Source organism: Dipodomys merriami, unplaced genomic scaffold, assembly GCF_024711535.1.
Source record: "Dipodomys merriami isolate MVZ:Mamm:240054 unplaced genomic scaffold, mDipMer1.0.p SCAF_24, whole genome shotgun sequence".
Taxonomy (NCBI): Eukaryota; Metazoa; Chordata; class Mammalia; order Rodentia; family Heteromyidae; genus Dipodomys; species Dipodomys merriami.
Window position 1 is genome coordinate 20,799,943 of NW_027203826.1, and position 13,597 is coordinate 20,813,539.

The 13,597-nt window shown below is 38.0% G+C and overlaps 1 protein-coding gene across 7 annotated transcripts in view; it reads right to left on the reverse strand.

Annotated features, from left to right (window-relative positions):
* Ralgps2 (Ral GEF with PH domain and SH3 binding motif 2) overlaps window positions 1-13,597 on the reverse strand; it is a 139,190-nt gene that overhangs the window by 102,868 nt on the left and 22,725 nt on the right. Inside the window, exon 2 of one of the 7 annotated variants that reach the window (XM_070034381.1) lies at window positions 11,650-11,702. The exons of the other annotated variants lie outside the window; for them this stretch is intronic. The gene's annotated coding sequence lies outside the window, so the exon portion shown is untranslated. The remainder of the gene's footprint in view (window positions 1-11,649; window positions 11,703-13,597) is intronic. 7 annotated transcript variants of the gene reach the window in all.

A 13,597-nucleotide genomic window follows, 5' to 3' on the forward strand; every position in this document is an offset into this window, starting at 1 on the left:
AGATGAAGCAAAATGTTCTCCTGGTTTTCAAATGCTCAAAAATTACTGCTAATGAGAACATCCTTTAGTCACACTTTAAATCTATCTCTATTTCTTCCAATTAAACATCTGCTTGGAGAACTTCATAATAGAATTTGTAAAGAAAGATGATATTTGAAATAGTTGTGTTTTCAAATAATTTAGAGCTCATTTAAAAAAAATCTGTGTGGGGCTGGGAAGGTGGCTCAGTGGTAGAGCACTTGCCTTGCATGCCTGAGGCTTTGGGTTCAATTCTTCAGCACCACATAAGCAAAAAAGAAAAAAGCCAGAAGTGGCACTGTGGCTCAAGTGGTAGAGCACTAGCCTTGAGCTGAAGAGCTGAGGGACAGCGCCCAGGCCCAGAGGCCCTGGTTCAGGCCACAGGACCGGACCCAAAAAAAAAAAAAAAATCTGTGTGTGGGGCTGGGAAGGTGGCTCAGTGGTAGAGCGCTTGCCTTGCATGCATGAGGCCCTGGGTTCAATTCCTCAACACCACATAAGCAAAATGAAAAAAGCCAGAAGTGGCACTGTGGCTCAGGTGGTAGAGCACTAGCCTTGAGCTGAAGAGTTGAGGGACAGCGCCCAGGCCCAGAGTTCAGGCCCCACGACCGCACCCTCCCCCCCCAAAAAAAAATCTGTGTGAAAATAAAGCACAGAAATACTGGGCTGGGAAGGTGGCTCAGTGGTAGAGCGCTTGCCTTGCATGCATGAGGCCCTGGGTTCGATTCCTCAGCACCACATGAGCAAAAAGAAAAAAGCCGGAAGTGGCGCTGTGGCTCTAGTGGTAGAGCGCTAGCCTTGAGCTGAAGAGCTGAGGGACAGCGCCCAGGCCCAGAGTTCAGGCCCCACGACTGGACCCCCCCCCCAAAAAAAGCACAGAAATACTGTCCTTCTTTCTAATATAGACACATATACACATATAAATATGTATATATATTATCTCATATTCTATACACTTTGTTATCCTTACAACACTAGTATTAGAGATCAGCTATATTTTCACTGCTATACAAAACCAGTTTGATAATTCTGATTCTGGCAGTAATTACTTATAGTTAAATATTTTCAAATAATTTCATATTCCATGCAGACTACATGACAGGAATTCGTAAGTCAAGAGTGCCCCCTAGTGCTAAGAAAAAGATTTTAATTTAAATGTTAAAGGTATTGCATCCTTAACCTATTTTACACATTAAATATGTAAACTATAATATTTACTGAAGAGATTTTAGAGATTTGGGTAACAGATTGTAAATTATAATAATCAAGTTTTCTCTGTCTACTTTGCAACTGTCATTCCAATATTCTATTAATACAGAGGCGATATTACAATTCATTATGTATTAAGAAGAAGAAACAGCAAAGCGCACCTTAAAGAATCACTCAGAACTGTTGGCAAATGTATTTTTGTATTAAACAGTATTTAACAATACTGAAGAACATAAACATATGACATAAAAAACTTAAGTACTAAAAGAAGCATGAGTTTGTTCTTTTAGCATGTATTTCAAGACAAATTAGACAAATATTTTAGTGGCTTAGCTATTGTAATGCTATAAAATGGCACAATCATTCACAGTGACTATCAACATTTCAACTACTTTTTTTTCCAGTCCTAGGGCTTGAACTCAGGGCCTGGGCTCTGTCTCTGAGCCTCTCTGTGCTCAAGGCTAGTGCTCTACCACTTGAACCACACAGCACCACTTCTAGCTTTTTCTGTTTATATGGTACTGAGGAATTGAACCCAGGGCTCCATGCATGCTAGGCAAGCACTCTACCACTAAGCCACATTCCCTGACATATTTCAACTATTTTCTTTTTAAATTTATTACTTTGAACTTAACTCTTTTCAACTTCTAAATATAGTTACTCTAGCTGTCTTTTGGGTTTAAATCCCCTAACAGGGGTATTGGTTGTTACCAAGCAATATAATCCAAAACCATTAAATCTTGAAATATATGTTTTATAGATTCATTTCTGTACTTGGGTTCACAGAAATAAATTATGTAATTTCAGGTATAATCATTCAGCATAACTGCATACTTCACAATAGTATTCCAACAAGAAGCCAATGATTGTTTTTTTTTAAATAAATGAATAAGGGAGCCGGGCGCTGGTGGCTCACATGTGTAATCCTAGCTTACTCAGGAGGCTGAGATCTGAGGATTGTGGTTCAAAGCCAGCCTGCTCAGGAAAGTCCGTGAGACTCTTATCATCTTCAATAAACCACCAGAAAACCGGAAGTGGTACTATGGCTCAAGTGGTATAGGGCTAATCTTGAGCTGAAGAGCTGAGGGACAGTGCCCAGGCCCAGAGTTCAAGCCTCACAACCAACCAAAAAAAAAGAACAAGGGAAACATTTAAAGCAAGAATTCTTCACCAACTAAACTTATTTTGTGGTATCAATCACACCTTTTCTAAGATAATTTATGCTATAATTATTTAATATACTATGCTAAAAAAAAACCAGGTAATAGTTTTACAAAACATACTCCAGAAGAACAGTTTTAAAAAACAGGTAGTAAATGTAATTTTGGTATGCTTTCTTTGGGAACATTTATAAAACTTCAAAAGGAATACTATTTGCAATAGTAAAATTAGAAGCAACTTTAATACCTTTGTATAAAAGGCATTAGCATGTGTCTATTCTTTTTCTCTCTTGTGCTTTGAACTTCATATTGCAATACTTGGTAGGAAACACAGCTTTTTAGATATCTGCTGGGGGTAAGAGGTCAGAAACTTAACTGTGATTTGCTACAAAAACTCACTAGTGTCAACTCCAAATTTAAAAAAAAAAATCTAACCTCTAGACTCTGAAAATAAGATTTTAGTTGCCTCTCCATTTCCATTCTTAATAGTGCCTCTGAAGTTCACACAGAAAACTTTAAAAATTAGTTTTTGTCCTCAGTTTTTAGCTGTAAATTTCATCCTTACTTCTTTTGTATGTTATATAATAAATGTCTACAAATCATTAACCGACTACAATGTTGGGTATATATAAATAAGATTGAAATGTAGATTGATGGTTAATAAAACTTTCTAGTAGAGTTATCATTAAAGGAGCTTATAACTCTAAATGCTTTGTTGTCTTATTTGTATTACATTCATAAAAGTGTGATCTTGAGTTAACAAAAATAACCTTATGCCACCTACTCTGAGCATAACAAACTACTTCCAGGTTTTAACAGAACTGATGTAAAATATATCACATAAACAAAAAAGTATTTGTGTTTTGGTTTCAGAAAAAAGAAAAGGCATACATCTAAAAATGTTTGAATGGACAATTACACAACAGACATAAAAATGGCAGACATAAAAATAGAAATTAAATCTTACTGTACTAGTCTTATAAAATTTTGAGAGGAAAAAAAAGACAAAATTAAAACACCATAGTTGCAATTCAATATTTAAAAGTTAGCACAGAGTAACATTTAAATATTAAAGCCAGGCACCAGTGGCTCACACCTGTAATGCTACTCAGGAGGCTGAAATCTGAGGACAGTGGTAGAAGCCAACCAGTGAAGGAAAGTCCATGAGACTCTTTTTTTTTTTGGGTCCAGTCGTGGGGCCTGGGCGCTGTCCCTCAGCTCTTCAGCTCAAGGCTAGCGCTATACCACTTGAGCCACAGCGCCACTTCTGGCTTTTTTCTTTTTGCTTATGTGGTGCTGAGGAATCAAACCTAGGACCTCATGCATGCAAGGTAAGCGCTCTACCACTGAGCCACCACTGAGCCACCTTCCCAGCCCCTCCTTGAGACTCTTATCCCCAGTAAACTACTCAGAAAAAGCCCCAAGTGGTACTGTGGCTCAAGTGTTAAGAGTGCTAATCTTGAGCAAAAGCAGCTCAGGGCAGACTCAGAATTCAAGTTCCAGGGCTAGCAAAAGATGACAGAAGACAGAATAGATTAAGGATAGAATAGATCTGAGGACTGCAGTTCAAAGCTAGCTGGGGCAGGAAAGTCCATGAGACTTTTTATCTCCAACACTAGAAAACCAGAAGTGGCGCTTTGGCTCAAGTGATGGAGTGCTAGTCTTGAGCTGAAGAGCTGAGGGACAGCACCCAGGCCCAGAATTCAAGTCCCACAACCGACAAAAGATAAAAAGACTGTATTTAAAAAATGAAACAACAAAAAAGAAACAATAAAATACTCTTTCATCGTTATATTCAGGTATATAAAGCATAATACTTGACCTTCAATTACTTAATCAGTATTTGCTGAAAAAATGAGTGTCAGGCTAATAATACAGGAATAAACAAAGTTTAGAAACTCAAAGACAAAAGTACAGAAGAATGTTGTTCAAATCCACACAAGACTAAATGACAGTCACCTGACTTAACAGTAAGGTGAGGCTTTCTACATGTAGCAGCAAGACTGACAAAACAATCTTTGTGCTCTAACAAAATCTAGAACAATAACTTGAATTCTGATACTAGATGGAGAGAAAAAAGGCCTCTAAGACCGAAGAATGGAATTAAAACACTCTCCCCCCCTCCATGCTCATACATATCTACCTCAAGTAAAGGCAAGAGAGATCAGAGCCCAGTGTCATTTTTTTGTCCACTTGGACATGGTAAGTTAAACAGGACTCTAAATATTCACACAGTGAGACCAAAGGAGGATATTCTTAAGATTGTAAGGGCTCAATAGCTATGTGCATATGATCTTATAAAATGATGCTTATCAAAATGAACTCCAAGAAATGGAAATGAGGTTTTTTTAATTTTACGTTTTGTGGTTCTTTTTTGGATTTCCCCTTTGGTCCACTGTTTTTTTTAATTTCTGTACCCTATTTGTTTTGCATTTATCTGAAGGGGAAGCATAGAAATAGTGGGACAAAGGGTGAACTAATTCAGTAGTGATAATCATTAGACACTATATTGGAATTGAACTATACAACTTGGTTGGAGAGGGGAGTCAGGACAGAAAATAGTAGAAGAAAATGAGGGAGGGGTGACATTGCTCACAACAAAAAATGTACTCAATACCTGACTTATGTAACTGTAATAACCGCTATACATCACCTTTACAAAAAAAAACATTTTTTTAAAAGAGGTCAGCCAGGCACTGGTATCTCATGCCTGTAATCCTAGCTACTCAAGAGGCTAGATCTGAGGATAGTGGTTCAAAGCCAACCCCGGGCAGGAAGATCTATGAGACTCTTATCTCCAATTAACCACCAGAAAACTGGAAGTGGCACTTGGCTCAAAGTGGTAGAGCACTAGCCTTGAGCTGAAAAGCTGAGGTACAGTGCCCAGGCTCAGAGTTCAAGCCCCACAACTGACAAAAAAAAAAAAAAAAGAGAGGTCAGAATCTAATCTATCAGTGATTAAGATGTTCCTCCAGTGGAAGGTGGGAGAAATGAAGGCATTTGGAATGTATCCTGATACAAAAATGTGAGAAAACTAGTCTGTATTGTCTTGGATTTAATATTGAGACTGGAAAATTATATGTACCACCAAAATTTATAATACTAGGCATGTTCTCATACAGATACAGAATTTAAATTTATAATACTAGCATGGTCCAAGGCCCTCAAAATAAGAAATTTACATAAAATATATTCACAAGCAAAACTCCTAGAACCTAAAACAAATAGTAAAAAAAAAAATTTGAGATGAAGAGGTAATGTGACAATCCCACAAATAAAGTTCTACTAACAATATAAAAAAATTACTACCAACTTTGTAAGCACACACCCAAGTTTAAACAATTACTAAGAAAGATTACTTTCCAAGAACTTCACATGAAAAAATTGCAATCATACACAGAAAAACATGATTAAAATCATTGGCCTTAAAAAATGTGGAAGTGGGGCACAGATGGCTCATGCCTGTAATCCTAGCTACTCAGGAGGCTGAGATCTGAGGATCCCTTCAAAGCCAGCCCTTGCAGGAAAGTCCATGAGACTCATATCTCCAATAAACCACCAGAAAACTGGAAGTGGCACTGTAGCTCAAGCAGCAGATCAGGTCCCTCCCCAACCCCCCCCCCACACTAAAACTTGGAAGCCCAAGGTTATGGCTTGTAATCCTACCTTCTAAGGAGGCTGAGATCGAAGGTCCACCAAACTCTTATCTTCAATTAGACAGCATTAAGCCAGAAGTAAAATGAACCATGCAATGTGTAGGTAGGGACAGGAGGGGAAAACTAGGAAAAAGTGAGGGAAGGGGTGACACTGTCCAAAAAGAAATGTACACTTTACCTAACTTAACTGTAACCCTCTCTCTATATCACCTTTATAATAACAGCTAGAAAAATAAAATGTGTCTTAAAAGTTTCCATATCAAAGTTTTTAAAAAGCCAGAAGTATTAGTATAGCTTAAGTATAACTTGAGTGGAAAAAGCCAAGCAAGAGTCCAAAGCCCTGGATTTAGGCCCCCATTCCAGAAGGGGGAAAAATACATCTTATTCATTATATTACATGTCTGAAATAAAAGGAAAAGCCCAATATGCTTATATAAACAAAACATGAAAATCCAATTGAATCAGAAAGCTTTAAATATCTAATGGAAGTGTGCCATTGTGGATCTAAAAATGGTCAAAGAATGGAACATATTGTTAAGGGAGCTGAATTACACATCTCCAGCTTGTCAACTGCATATCTTGCAACTTCCTAGCCTCTATAATCATGTAAGCCAATTCTTTATAAACACACATATACACACATGTATAATGTATTTATATTTTAAAGGAAATATAACTACATGTATGTATATCATGACATTCCAATTATATATATATATACATGTATTATATAAAAGGAGTGTGTGTATATATATATATATATATATATATATATATATATATATATATACATATAGAACGTGCATCCTATTGGTTGTTTCTGTAGAGAACCCTAATATGCAGTTCTCATAACTTTACTACCAGTTCAAAATTGTTTTAAAATAAGTACTGAAGAAGGGTGTCTAAATTCTCCTGAAGTATACATGAACCCCAAAACTTGCAAAATTTTACAAAAACTGAGAATGCTACACATCTAATAAAAAGTACAACTCTTGAGCCAGGCACTGGTGGCTCACACCTGTAATCCTAGCTACTCAGGAGGCTGAGAACTGAGGATCACGGATCAAAGCCAGCCCGGATCAAAGCCAGCCTGGGCAAGGACATGAGACTCTTATCTCCAATAAACCACTAGAAAACCGGAAGTGGAGCTGTGGCTCAAGTGGGTAGAGCGCTCACCTTGAGCTGAAGAGCTGAGGGATAGCGCCCAAGCCCAGAGTTCAAGCCCCACGACCTACCAAAAAAAAAAAAAAAAAAAGGTACAACTCTTACCAACAGATGGCAATAGTGGACACTGGACCAGAGGGCCGTAAACTAGGCTCAAGTACAGCTTTTTTGGAACAAAGCTACAAACATACAAGTATTTTTGATCATACCAAAAGAAAAAATAAGAAACAATGCAAAAAATGATTAAGAGACAGAATGTAGGCTGGGCTCCAGTGCCTCATGCCTGTAATCCTAGCTACTGAGGAGGCTGAGATCTGAGGATCATGGATCAAAGCAAGCCTGGGTAAGGAAAGTCCATGAGACTCTTATCTCCAATAAACCACTAGAAAACCGGAAGTGGCACTGTGGCTCAAGTGGTAGAGCACTCGCCTTGAGCTAAAGAGCTGGGAGACAGTGCCCAGGCCCAGAGTTCAAACCCCACGACCGACCCCCCCCCAAAAAAAGAGACAGAGACAGAATGTACTTTCAAGATAACAATTTCAAATATCTGGTCTTCCCTCATTTAACTGCCCCCTTCATCCCAAGGTGGTACTACTTTTTTACCTCTAGTCCTTTTTTTTCTCCTGTACTGATGCTTGAACTCAGGATCTTGGTGCTGTCTCTGAGCTTCTTTTTTTCTACCACTTGAGCCACAGCACCACTTCCAGCTTTTTCTGTGTATGTGGTACTAAAGAACTGAACGCAGGGCTTCATGCATGCTAGGCAAGCATTCTACCACTAGACTACATCCCTAGCCCCACCCCTAGTCTTCAAAAAGCATAGCTGTAGGAATTTACTGTAAAGTGATGAGAAAATATAGCTTTCAAATCGGCCATATGAAAAGAGAGGAAGGAAAAATGTAAAGGGGAAAGGAGAGAAAGGAAAAAAGGCAAGCTTGCTAATTTACTGCTTCATCCCAATCTCCAGGTTTTATATAAGAACACCAATCCAAGCTGAAGTCATGTGATCTGGCCAAACTCACATAACCAGTTAACGGCAGATAGATCTTAATTGCACATCTTCTGTTTGCTAATCCTTGGCGCATTCTACAACACTGAACTCCCTTTCCCTATCAACTTTTATTTCAATGTTTAAATACTAGGGAAATGAGGGTGTGGCAGAGGTGAATAAGTATTTTCTTTCTCTACACTTGTAATAGTTTTAATAGGTGAACAAAATGACAAAGTAGTTTGCACAAAGGTTAGGACTGGTGGACTCCTTTCTCAACAGAAGTGCACCAAGTGTTTGAGTACAGCATAGAGGGAAATTTCAGGAGAAACAGATGTATCAGTCTAGAGAAATAGGCACAAAGGGTGATGTTTGTTACAATAAAAGAAAGCTAATATTTTATCCTGTACACAATAAAAAAGACGAATCCTTAAAAATGGACCACTAAATTGTAAAAATCTTCCAAGTTTTGTTCAGAGGAATGAAAGAGGAGATACACACAGAAGAGATTTAGTATCACTCATTCCTACTGAATCTAGAAGTTTCAACAAATGTATACCTATGTGATAACTTCAAGTATAACCAATCTTTGATACTATGAGGGATATGTTTCAACAACTTGTAGATCTTAAAATTTAAGACTACCATGACACATAAAACATTAATGTATAAATTACTTACAGATTTTTAATGATCCTAAAATTCTGAATTTATATTTCATGTTGTCATATACTTTATGAAACAGACTCACTGTTTCATCAACTTAAACTGACATAAATCCTACCATTTTTCTCTTTACTCTACATTTCTCCTTCTACAACTAATGCAATTTTCTTGTCTTTGGTCACCAGAAGTTAGCTCCTTCAGCAGGAACGTAGTACTGTCAACAAAAGTTATCTCACAGAATAGTAGATTAACAAATCATATTAACTTGAGCCTACTGGATGGTAGACTAGGATCAAATCTGTGTTTAGCACAATTACAACTGTCATAGGTCATGAGCCCTTCCATATACTCACAGACTAGTGAAAAACACAAGTGCTAATTTGTGAAAGCTAACAGTTTAATCTTATCAGCACTAACTAGCCAAAATATTATGTACTCTAATATTAAAGATTCTACTAGCTGACAGGTGCTGGCCTCTATTTCCAGTTAACTCAGAAGGCTGAGATCTAAGTATCATGGTTCAAAGCCAGCCTGGACAGAACAAGACTGTTAATCTCCATTAACTAGCAAAAAGCCAGAAGTAGACATGTATCTCAAATACTAGAGCCATGAGTGACAAAGCAAAGGGAGAGCTAGAGACCTTGAATTCAAGTCCCATTTCTGGCAGGCCCTCGCATGCGCATGTGCACACACGGACATACATACACATGTGCACAAACAGAAAAGAGAAAAAGAGCAGATTCCACTACCTAATATTAAAAACCTTCAAAGTAGCAATGCATTTGTGTGTGTTCCACATATTCAAATTCAACAAATTGCAAATAAAAATAAATTTGGAGGGAAATTCCAGATGTACTTTAAACATTTATAGCTTTGTCATTATTCTCTAAACACAGTATGACTATTTATATAACATTTACATTGAATTAAAGAACATAAGTAATCTAGAGATTTAAAGTATGCAGGAAGAAGTATATACGTTGTTTGAAAATATGACATTTAAATTTTATTTAGTGCCTGGAAATGTGGTTTAGTGGTAAAGTGATTGCCTAGCATGCCTGAAGCCCTGGGTTCAATTCCTCAATACCACATAAAAAGAAAAGGCTGGAAGTGGCACTGTGGCTCAGGTGGTAGAGTGATAGCCTTGAGCAAAAGTAGTTCAGGGACAATCCCTGGGCCCTGAGTTCTACCCCAGGATGGACCAAAAAAAAAAGAACATTTAATTGGGAGCTGACCATAGCAAGCTTATGAGTCTTTACTCTTACACAAATTCCAGGGGCATGCAACAAGTGCGAAGGTAGTTTCCTTTATAATTATATTAAGGTATTGTGGGGACCTGAATATCGTTCTTCAATTTGTTCTAATGAAACTTTAAGATAAATATTTCTAATATTCAACTTAGGTAATTGGCTCCAACAGGTTAAGAGGAAGTTGCTTGGGCTAGGAAGATAGCTCAGTGGTAGAGCACTTGCCTTGCATGCCTGAGGCCCTGGGTTTGATTCCTTAGCACCACATAAGCAAAAAGAAAAAAGCCAGAAGTGGCGCTGTGTCTCAAGTGGTAGAGCGCTAGCCTTGAGCTGAAGAGCTGAGGGACAACGCCCAAGCCCAGAGTTCAGGCCCCAAAACCGGACACCCCCCCAAAAAAAGAGGAAGTTGTTTTCAAGAAGAGCAATGAAATTATTTCCTAGAAACTTCTTTCTCCTATTCTTTTCCTATCTCATCGGAAAAAGGCTCCCCTTACGTGTCTCACTTGCTAAGAATTTCTTATTTGTCAGCTAATGAGATATGAGGAATATCTTCAAATAATTTTATGTCTGAGATGACTTTTAACAAATAGAAACTGAATAGAGGTGAAATTTACATTTAAGGGCAGCTCCAGTAAAAGGAAATATTATTTACTGTCTGCAAATCTGTAAGGATGAAGAAAGTGGTAGGCCAAAGAGAAATGTTGGTTCATTCACTGCAGAAAAAGCAAGATGTGTAAGAAAGGAAAGATAAAACTGCAAGGTAGCCTTGAGATCATAAAATACCTAACAAGAGCACAGGTAGAAGCATGGATATTATTCCCTAGATTAATATTTATTAACTGAAAGACCATGAGTGAAACTCCTGGGCCATGAACTTTCCAACTCTCCAAAAGTTCAAAAATTACATATATGAGCACACAATTGAAAACATTCATGTCTCTGGTTGCATAGCTAGTAATTGATTTTTCTAAAAGAATGAACAGTAACAAGCAAGTAACAACACATAATTTACATATTCCCAAAGGCATAAGACAATCTTAACAAAGGTTGTTTAGTATTTTGTTTTGCCAATAACATATGAATGTATAACAGAATTCAAATGTCAAGCAGCTAAATTGTCATTAGATACCCTATCTCAATGTTTTCCAACAATGGCATTTCAACATACAGTGGCTAATTCTTTATTATAAGCTATTTGGCAGGACATCAGACTTCTATCCATTCACTAGATGCCAGTGATGGTTATGTGTCTCCAAGGGAGACTAATTGCCCCCAGTTAAAAGTCTGTTCTCCAAATGAACTCTAATTTTTTGATAGTTTATAAGAACAAATTTTCATTCAATGTTTTCTGTTTTGTACATATTTAAAATAATTATAAAGCCGGACACTGGTGGCTCACACCTATAATCCTAGCTACTCAGGAGGATGAGATCTGAGGATCACGGTTCAAAGCCAAGTCAGGAAAGTCCAGGAGACTCTTATCTCCAATTAGCCAGCAGAAAACAGGAAGAGGCACTGTGGCTCAAGTGGAAGCGCGCTCACCTTGAGCTGAGAGCTGAGGGTCAGCGCCCAGGCCCAGAGTTCAAACCAGGAGTCTAAATAAACAAACAAACAAATAAATTGATTATATAAAAGGTGTAGTAATGATGTATATTAGACAGGCTGTTGAGCAGGGTGCTAGTGGCTCATGCCTATAATTCTAGCTACTCAAAAGGCTTAGATCTGAGGATTATAGTTCAAAGCTAAAATGGACAAGAAAGTCTTTGAAACACTCTCATCTACAGATAACCACCAAAAAGCTGGAAGAGGAGTTGTGGCTCAAGTATATAGTGCCAGCCATGAGCAAAAAAAAAAAAAAAAAGAAAGAAAGAAAGAAAATCTTAGGGATGGGGCTGGGAATGTGGCTCAGTGGTAGAGTACTTGCTTGCCTCACATGCATTAGGCCCTGGGTTCCATTCCTAAGCACCATATAAACAGAAAAGGCTGGAAGTGGAGCTGTGGCTCAAGTGGTAGAGGGCTTGCTTTGAGCAAAAGATGCTCACTCAGGGACAGCACCAAAGCCCTGAGTTCAAGTCTCAGGATATCTTTGTTTTTACTAGAGCTTCAACTCATGGATATACTTTTGGGTTGGAATTTTGAACCCTACCTCCAGCACAGCTTTTTTGATAGTTAATTGAAGATGCACATACTTTCCTGCTTATGTGGGCATCGAACTACGATCCTCAGATCTCAGCTTCTTGAGTGGCTAAGATTATACACGTGAGCCACCAACACTGGATGTATAACTTCTTAAAACATCTTGAAAACAGCTTTATTTATATATAGGTGACCTGTAACAAACTGCACATGTTCTAAGTATATAACCATGAAAAATGTTAATAAAGATAATGAATATATTTAGCTGCACCCAGAGCACACTCAGCATATCTGATATTCATCTGTTGCTTTGTCTATAAATAGCTCATGCTTTCTTATCTGGCTAAGTCCTATACTTCAAATTTGTGATAGATTATCATCTACTTATCTATTCCTGGGCACTTGGGAGCCATCATAAAAAAAAGGCTGCTGTTAATGTTAGTTTATACAAGTTGTTACTTCAGCAAATATCTAGGAATGTAACCACTGCAACACTTTAAGAAAACAACCAAGTGTAGAATTCTAGTTCCTGGACTAAAGGTATGGCTCAAGTGGTAGAGTACCAGCTGTGAGTGAAAAAGCGGAGGGAAAGCATGAAACCTTAAGTTCAAGTCCCATTATTGGCATGAAAAATAAAACAGAATTCCACAAAAGTGGTGCTGTGGCTCAAGCGGTACAGCGCTCGCCTTAAGCTGAAGAGCACGGGGACAGTGCCCAGGTGCAGAGTTCAAGCCCCACAACAGACCAAAAAAAAGAAAAAAGAAAAAAAAGAAAAAAAAGCTTTTGGGCTGGGAAGGTGGCTCAGTGGTAGAGTGGCTGTCTTGCATGTATGAGGCCCTGGGTTCGCTTCCTCAGCACCACATAAGCAGAAAAAGCAGGAAGTAGCACTGTGGCTCAAGTGGTAGAGTGCTAGCCCTGAGCTGAAGAGCTGAGGGACAGGTGCCCAGGCCCAGAGTTCAGGCCCCACGACCAACAACAACAAAAAAAAGAATTCCAGTTATTTTACATCTTTGGCAATATTTGGTATGGTATGATGGTCTTTCAGTTATACAGTGGTGCTTATTGTGATTTTAACTTCCATCTCTTTAGTGAATAATACTATGTGAAACTAAACATTTTATGTATTTAGTATATATATTTTTTAATGAAATGTCTATTGAACCTTTCACATTTTTAGATGTTAGGTTGTTGGTTAGTACTGAGAGTTTGGTGATTTTTTATATATCCTTAATCCAGTGGTTGATTTGGAAACAGTTTTCTCCTATTATACAACCTGTTTTTTCACTCAATATTACCTTTGGGGGGAATAAGGGTACTGAGGCTTGAACTCAGAACCTAGGCACTATCCCTAGGT